General features: G+C 35.1%; 1 protein-coding gene and 1 non-coding gene across 2 annotated transcripts in view; both read left to right on the top strand.

The window, feature by feature from the left end:
* Positions 1–9,314, top strand: part of LOC118743918 (protein Shroom) — a 268,049-nt gene that overhangs the window by 175,465 nt on the left and 83,270 nt on the right.
* On the top strand, positions 1,152–1,224 carry Trnak-cuu. The gene has a single exon. It is a non-coding gene; the product is annotated as a tRNA-Lys (tRNA).

Raw genomic sequence — 9,314 nt, 5'->3', positions numbered from 1 at the left:
ATATATGTAGATCCACTTAATTAGATTATTTCAGATTTGTTCGTTTTTTTTTACGAATCTTTAGAACAATGCGTTCCTTGATCAACTCTATTGTCATCGATATGCCTATCTTGAATATTTATTAAGAAATCGAATAAAATTTAAGCAAACAGAATCGACCTAAATATGTAAGTTATATTAATCGAATGCATGAGAATTCTAGAATTCATATATACATATTTTGTGGACCAAATATTTAATTTGCGTTTCTATTATCTTTTCTAAGAAATGTAAATTAATTAACAAAGTAGCAAGAAACAAAAGCCTGTGTTATTAAGTAACACATTTCGAAATTCAGTAAAACAAAATGCGGTAGCGGTAAGAAGAACAGCGAATAATAAAAAATGGCGAGTGAAATTTTGCATAAAAACTAGTCAACAGAAATTTAATTAAAAAATAAATTATAAAAGTATTTGTTTAGTTAGCATAGAACTGAATACGAATTGAAATGTTATAAAGCTGCCTAAATAAATAAGTACAAAGCAGATAATACATACATATATATGTATTTGATTTTATAAACGAGTATATATGTATGTGAGTTTATGAAATATTTACGTCTAAATCATTAGTATGCAAACCTTTTATCGTCCGATATATAGTACATATATCTCGCCTGTGTGGTCGGCCATCGGCTATTCTACAGCTCACCCACATGTGCTTGAATTTGGTGGAGCTACTTTTAGATCTCATTTATTTATGAACTTTTCGTTATACAAACATATTGGCAACCCAATGGCAAAAAAATGCTTAGCAATGCACAAAGTAATTAATCGCTTTTATAATAGAAATGTATAATGAAATGTTCAAGACTGAGACCACAACAACGCAATGTCCGAGACGCATCTGCTACAGCGGTTGTTGGCATTATAGAGGAAAAAGAAATGTTTGCCTTTTTTCTCAATAGTTTTGTTTAGTTTTTTACTTCAAAATTAAACTTTACACATTAGCTCATATTGGCGTGCATGTCCTTCGTTCAGCCGCAATAGATTTTATTTTCACCACTGGGTAGTACTTGATTATATCGCATTATGTGCTATGTATGTATGTATGTATGTATGCATGTTTGAATTCGCATCTTTTTGTGATTTTCTGCTGTCCAATTTCGCAGCGCCCGGCTAGCTCAGTCGGTAGAGCATGAGACTCTTAATCTCAGGGTCGTGGGTTCGAGCCCCACGTTGGGCGGAAGTAATTTTTTTATTTAAAAAAAAGTTTACTTTTTCTTGTGAATTTATCACAATAGAACGAATTTTGAAAAGAAAATTAACGACTCGCAGTAAGAACTCATGAAAACTGTTTTTATATTTGATGTTTAAATAAATATTTGATTTTAGAAATTCGAAAATTTTTAAAAACTGTTGGTATTTAAACTCATTTCTTAAATTTATTTCGAACCTAAAGCACTTTATTAAGAATATGAGTGATTTTTCTTTTAAAATTGAAAAGTTTTTTGATGGAAACCTGTGAAAATGTTTCTTTCTTTCTAAATTTATATTTGGTTTAAAGAAGCGTTAATATAAAATTAAATAATTTTTTAACCGACTTCAAAATAACGAGGAAAGTTATTTTTTTTTGTTGTAATTTGAGCAATAAAATTTTTTCTGAAATAAAGGTAATTTAAAAAATTCAATAATTTTGCAAAATTTAAATAAACGAGATATTTTCTAAATCTTAAATTTTTTCGTGAAACTTTAAAACCGTTTGAAGACCTTGAAGTTAGTAAGTAATTCATTCGTTTAATTTTTTTAAACTTTCCAATTGGGTAGTAATACCTTCTAAAAACGTTTCTAGTATAGTAATAGTAAGTATGTATGTATGAAAAAATATTTTTGAGCTCATTATTGAAAACATGGAATTTTATGTATTTTCAATTTTAAAAAATTTGTGTGAATTTTTGAGAGTTTCACAAAAATGGATTAGCGGGAGATTTGACAAAAAAAGATGAACAAAAAAAGAACTCACATTTTTTTTTTTTTAATTCGAAAGCATGAAAAAATTTAGCTTTAAAATTATTGTTAAAGTTTTTAATATCTAAATAGATGTATTTTTATTCTTTCGGAACTTAAATTTTATAAATCTGGAAAAACAGAAAATTTCTCATAGTTTTTAAATTTTTTTCACGTTTTGGAAAAACAATAAAAAAATTTCAAAATTTAGGAAAAGTTTTATCAGCATTTTTGGATCCAAATTTTCATTAAATAATAACACAATTTTTATTCTTTGAAATTTTACAAAACGAAAAATTTAGGTTTTTATCTTTAATATCAGTTATGAGTACATATCGCACATTTGCTGCAAGAGTGTCATAATCAAAAGAAATAAATATATGTATATATAATAATAATTTAGTTAAGTAAGCAAAAATTATCTCTTCTACTTGATGTGTGAAAATTTTACCCTGATTACCAATAGCTCACTAGAACCAAATATATATTTATTTTTACTATGGGAATATATGTATGTAAATTCAAAACTTTAAAGCCATTTTCCTCGAGTTTTTGACTTTTCGGATTATGACACTCTTGCAGCAAAAGTGCGATACGTAGATAGGTATTAGTTAGTTTTATGTAAACTCCAAGTTCAAACATCAAGCACCTTCAAGTATTTATTTGTGGTACAAATTTAAACTCGCAGCTATCTACAATGCAATTTTTTTTATCAACTGTTGAATCTCCACACCATTCAGCAAAATCTCGACTCTCTTCTCCTATCCAATTGTTTACATTTTACGATGCTACTTATCACTTTTTGTTGGATTGTAACTTTTATAATGTCGCTGATTAACACTCCATCACAGCAGGCAGCGTCAACAACGTCTCCGCTCCGGCGCCAGTAAAGACGTCAATGCGTTTATTACTACCGCATTGTTGGATTTGCTTTGTTGTTGTAACCGTTGTGACCGCTGATGCATATAAAAGACGCGCATTATGCATATTGAGTACTTTCACTTTTTATTTATATGAAAAGCACAAAAAAAATTCAAATGAGCAAAAGAAAAATTCAAATAAAAAGAGGCAAAAAATGGCATGCAAAGCAGAGCTGTATATACAGACATATGTAGGTATAAGCAAGATATCAAAAGAGGAAATGTAGAAAAAACGGAAACGTGTAGAAAAAGTGATTTCAGAGAGTCAAAAAAAGAGGAAATGGAGGCAGTCTGTGAGCGGCAAATCACCGCGGTGACGTGGCTGGCTGAGTGTCATCATGCGGCTAAACAAATTCAAAAGCCGCAATGTCAGCATTTATTTATTTATTTATTTCTTTATGTGGTTAACTGTAAGCTTTAAGCAGTTTACAATAGTAATTTTTACTGCATGAAATGCGTGCGTTGCCGCTTCAGCTTAACTGGTGGCGAGAGTAAAACTAACAAAGAAAAAATTTAACGCGACAACGATGGATTATTGTTGTTGTAGCGGCACTTGCTACAAAATATATGTACATATGTGCTAAATATACGCTTATACATTTTTTTTGCAATTTTCCATCCACAGTACTCTAATTTTTGCGCCTCCACTCGGAACTTCACTCCCTCCAACTTTTATACCCGTTGACTCGCAGTTATCGATGCGCTGCTTATTTGCCGCCATATTTTAGTTATTTACATGCTATGCTGAAAATTTTAGACAGCGCACTTGAATTTGCCAATGGGAAATATGAAAATGCAGCTGCTATGGAGCCGACGAGAGAGTGTTAATTTCATTTCAGTTTCGCGCACAATCTTTTTTTTTTCATTTACACTTCCGATTTTCTATCATAGTATGCGCGAGAAATCAGGCGCATTGGCAAGAAGAGCTATGAAAAATTCAGTCATTCAGACATAAATGATAATTCAGGGAGACAATTATCACCTTTACCAACAACCGGCCCGTGAAAAATGTCATGGGAGTTCAACTGCCACCCATAGCCAGGCACATTAAATAGCCTAAGCTGAATATCCCAAGTTTGCTCGCTGCTTCTCTAACCAGCCATAAGGATGCTGCTTACACCGAATTAAGCTTAGCATACAGCTCTCTAAGAAAAACGAAAAATTCATATAAAATGATTTTCAAGAAATGGACAAAATGTTTCTTCTATCAAATTTTCGGGGCGGGGCCCGTAATTACACCCACTAGGGATCATATCAAAAAAATGTTTCTGTTCAACAATGGTTCGCTTAATTTCATAGAGTTATATTGCATGGTTTCAAGCCTATCTCTTCCTTCGCAATGGATTTCTGCATTTACTCAAATACTTATTTTCATCCAAAGCTTTCTTCAACTATTTAATACTCGCGGCCGGCTCACTGATAAATATACACTGCAGGCAAAAAGTATTGGCACAGAATATTTTTCACAATATATGCAACAATTTTTTTTCTAATTTTTTTCCGCCAATTTTTTATAAAAATATGGCTCATTCTGCAACAGAAAACTTACAAATATAATTCCTAAACTTTGTGCCAAACTCACGAAAATTCAGCAAATTTAAACCTTCCAATCAGATTTTTTTGAATTTTTTTAGTTTGCAGATTTGCAGCCCAGTTTTATTATAATAAAGTCTAAGTTTCAAGTAGCTAGGAGTTACCTTTGATTTTTGGCAACTTTTTTCACGCAGTCTCTTCCATACAAAAAAAAATTTTTTCGAAAATACTTTATATGGAAAAAATACAAAACACTAAAAAAACTCACAAAAATAAGTGCGATTTTTGAATAACTCCGAACTTGTAGTTTTTTTTATTAGAATTTAATAAATTAAAAAGTTGAAAATTTGCATGAAAATTGGCTGAAGTTTCGGGAGTTTTGCACAAACCATATTTTTATAAAAAATTGCCGGAAAAATATTAGAAAAAAAAATTGTGTGCATATATTGTGAAAAATTTGCTGTGCCAATACTTTTTGCAGGCAATGTATTTATTTTATTGCCATTTTCACTTTCTGTCGAGTATAATAATTTGAGAGTCAATTAGATATGGTAATGTCAAATAGAAGTACCTAAAATGTTAAGAAAAAATTGAAGAATATGCCAATTACCGCTGCACACACATATAAGTGCTTGACTAGCGTTTTTCGTGCGCAACACTTTCATTCAGCATACATATGTAAGTATGTAATTCATGCAACAAGACATTTTTTAATCATGTAAGCTTTTCAATTTTTTTCTAAAAATCACTTTCTTAACATGCCACTATTTCCTTTTTTTAACTTTGCTTGTTTAAATGCGTGCAACACACTAAACAAATTAAGTTGCATTACAGTGCATATCTATGCCACTTGCCGCAGTATAAATACACGCATGCGTGCACGATACTAACAAGCCAAGCGGCTGCAAACTCATTGAGTATTGCGACTTTCATGTGTTGTTCGTTAAAAGCACAAGTGGCGGTCCCATAATTGCATAATGCGCCAATGGGACTTCCGCTCGTTTAAATATATGGATGTACATACATATGTATGTGGGCATATCCGAACCCAGCGACGCTTAGCATTTTTATCACTCTAATCAACATGATTTTCAATTAAAATTTTTTCGATAAGTAACATAAAAAAGCCCACAATGAAAAGCTAAGTGATAGGCAAAAAAAGTTTTTTTTTTAAATTTCACCCAAAACCTTAAGCTTTCTTTCCTGCATTTAGATCGAATCAGCAGACAATTGGTTAGCCACTTAAGCAATCAGCTTATAGTAATTTTTATGATTTGCTGTGGATAAAAAGTGTAGAGAAAAACCAAATTTCACTCACTGAAATTTATTTGAAATTCGATTATGCCATTTAACTTGCACTACCAAATTTTTTTTTTCTCCAAAATTTCTCTTTCAGCTACCGCCTTCGCTTTGTGTTGCCAGTGTTGCAAAACCAATCAACTCGAGTGCCTGCTGCGTTTGTTTTTTTGTTTATCATTTTGTTCGCTGTACTTCGCTATCCTTATTGGCAACTCGCCTTTGCAATCTCATTTCAATACATAATCACCAGGCCGCGGCCCGCCGCTGCGTTAGCCACATCTCTCAAATGCCTTTAATCAGCTCAACTTTTGCTTTGGCCCTTATTTGTCAAAGCCATGCCCATTTGGGAGCTGGCAAACGTATAAGCGCGCTAGCTCATTTGTCGCTGTCGCATTTAAACTTCAAATCACAATCGACTGCGTTGCCGCGGCAGAGGAAGATGCCTTAATTGCCTTACACCACAGGTGGTGCGTGAAGCGGTAGCTAGCAGCATGTCGCCAAGGGATCCCGCGTTAACAGCAGGCGTACTTAACGTGAAGATACACTTAATTTATTTGTTGCACTTGTAGCATGCCACAAATTGAAATAACTATCAGTTTGTGGCACTGCAAACTACTTAATTATCCAACTGTTCATTTAATATATGCAAACCCTTCTCGATCTTCTGGAGCCGGTATGTTGTGTCGCGCTTTCTTTTTGATACAGATATATTATTTGCTGGCAAATCTAGGCTCCATGGTTGGTTAAGAGACCATCTGCACGAGCTGGAAATCTGGGCGACCGATCTCTGTAATTTCTGCGATTCAGCTGAGGAGATACTGCCTGACCTGCTTCTGGAGTGTGATGACGTAGCGTGGCGTGAAACGAACAGCATCGGCGCAATGTGGCCATGTGGAATCCTTGGGATTAACTAAAGTATTGTAATGAGAGGAGGGCCCAACCTCCACCGACTAGTTCGCGATGTATACCTCTTTCAATAAATATTTATCTATCTATAATTGAAAGATCCAGTGTCTCCGAAGCTGTAAGATCTTCTTTCCTGGAGAGAATAAGTTCCACTGCTGCTCAAATGAGGTTAATTGGGTTCTGGATGCAATGAACGTTAAAGACCTAAGGCAGTCTCATTTTCGTTGTTGGAGTTTCCGACAGGGTAGGAGTGTGATGTAATGTGGAACGATTCTCCGTCATCCCTTGTCAAATTTGGTTTGGAGACAAACCGGTTTCGGCGTTGTGCCATCTTCAGTGGCAGTCCTTTACCAGCTTTGAGGTGACCTAGTGTGCATTTAATGTGAACGTAGATTAGTTTCTTGAACGCGTCATTTTCTGTACGTTTGCCCTCAGAGTAGAATGCACCTCAGCATGAGGAGTTATATACCCTGCAGCGACGTCTATGAGACAGAATTAGTGTACCGATTCCCAGTGGAACGGAGTTTTTAGTTAACCAAAAAGGCGCAGTAATTTCGTGGCTTGGGTTGTCCATTTGCCCAGTTATGACTTTGAAGTTACATACATATGTGTCAAGTTATACCTCGAAAATTGTTGGTCCACAAAGTTAACACACAGTCCTTCCTTTTGTTCTGTGACTCTGAGAATGTAGAGGTGTATTAGTTTCTTATTTCCCACATCATCCCTTGAGAGGAGGCTGGTCTAGAAGCGACTCAAAATCCGCGTTGGGTCTCGTTCCCATCGCACCAGTGATACTCAAGCAAGGTGGTCGTTAGAGTTTAAAAATTGTTGTGTCACTTTTGAAAATCGTGTGCGATATATTTAAGTGCAGCTATGTTAGTATGGGTTTGGAACTGGTTTCATATATCCACCGTACTAAGGTTGGTCTGATGCGCCATTTGCCAGGCCCAAACGAAATCGCTGGATTCCATGTGAGCTTGTCATCAAGGATAACTCATAGATATATGACTGCTTTAGGGAAGTTTATATTTTCTCCATGAAGATATAGTTATTGCTTTTATTATCCTACAGTCGGAGGAGGATGTCATCTATAAGCATAGACCAGCATAGGTAAACAAGTACACTCGATCTCTTTGTCCTTCCTTTTCTTGTTTTTAGCTTGGATAATAGTCTTTGAATTATGGTTGGACTACTGAGATATCTACATATATAGCCACAAATGGCTTTGCTTGTAGACGCCAAAGTCTTCCAAATTTTCGAAGTGGAGCTATGAATGGTAGTCTTAATAAATTTTCTCGTTAAGAGGCAGATCTTTAGCTCTACTTCCCTAATGTGAGCGTTCGGTGGTGGGGTGTTCTTTTAACCGGCTCCCCTAAAGTGCAGCAAATATATCAATTCAATTCTTTCTTTAACTCTTATTTATGGCGTTCTCCAGCGAGATTTTGATTGTGCTGCCCTTCTTGAAAAAATAAATTTTAATGTTCCAAGAAGAGTACTTCGAAACTTTTACCCTCATTATGGCATTAATAGTAGAACAAATTATGCGGGAAATGTGTCAATTGCCCGCACTCTTGATGAATTTAACCAGATCTCATCCGTTGTCGAGCTTGATTTTTCTTTGCCTAAAGATGTTTTCGTTGATCTTTTGAAATCTTCTATATGATATTATTAAACTATGTTAGTAGTCTGTAAGAATAGTTTGTTCATAGACTATATTGTATATATTAAATAAATATATCGTACGTGAGACCAGCTTTTTTGTTTCTCCATCAGATCCTTTCTTTCGATAGCTCTCTGCTCGCTGATTGCGCTGGGTTTCGAAAAAGGTATGGTCTCTTATCAGAATTTTGAAACAACAGCGACGCCAATCAGTATCATTTCCTCCTGCTTATCCTAAAATGATGTGTGGAGGCCAACTACCTTCTTACCGTAACCGATCTGGGCCTGTGAAGACTTGTCTCCTGCGCCTTTTTCTGGAAGAGAATAGTGGTTTGGTATTTTCCAATTAATACATTTCCCTGAGGGGGCCTTTTAGTATAAAGGAGCTGAGGCTGATCGGTCGGTAAGACCAACTTTGCTTCGCTGAGATACGACCTTAGGAAATGTCCATCTCCGGCAGAACCTTTACTGGGATATCTGTCAGCTTCTTCCAGCTGGGTTTCGGGGGAAATATAGTCTCTTTTCAGGGGTTTGACGAAGCATAGAAGCTGTTCAGTATAATTTCGCTTTGCTCCTCCTATTATTTATTTTGCGCTGTGGGATGGGGTTTGTTTTGGGCTGCGTAACCGTGGGGAGCTTCAAGTCCACCTGCTTTATTGTTGTAAATGCCTATAAGGACGTGTCTAGTGCGTCTTTTTCGCGAAGAGCATGGTAGTATAGTATTTTTCATTTGGAGTATATTTCCCTGAAGAGTGTCTAAACAACTAAATACAAGAATAACTGGCACCTTTATTTGCATATCCCTAGGAATGTTTGTTGACATTAAAGTACCAGCAGATAGCTCGTGGGCTTATTAACAAATGATGCATCATCAAATTGTCTACAAAAGTCATAAGTTCAAGGAATGTTACCTTCATGTGTGTCCATCACGTTTTAGAGGTGTTGAAGTTTTTATTTTTTTTTACAAAGAATTTTTCGCTCGCATAAACTCCTTTTATAGAAAAGAATTCCA

The sequence above is a fragment of the Rhagoletis pomonella genome, unplaced genomic scaffold (assembly GCF_013731165.1).
Source record: "Rhagoletis pomonella isolate Grant_MI unplaced genomic scaffold, Rhpom_1.0 Rhpom_scaffold_00007, whole genome shotgun sequence".
Lineage (NCBI taxonomy): Eukaryota > Metazoa > Arthropoda > Insecta > Diptera > Tephritidae > Rhagoletis > Rhagoletis pomonella.
Note: the sequence above shows the minus strand (reverse complement) of the source record. Positions and strands in the feature narration are given on the sequence as shown.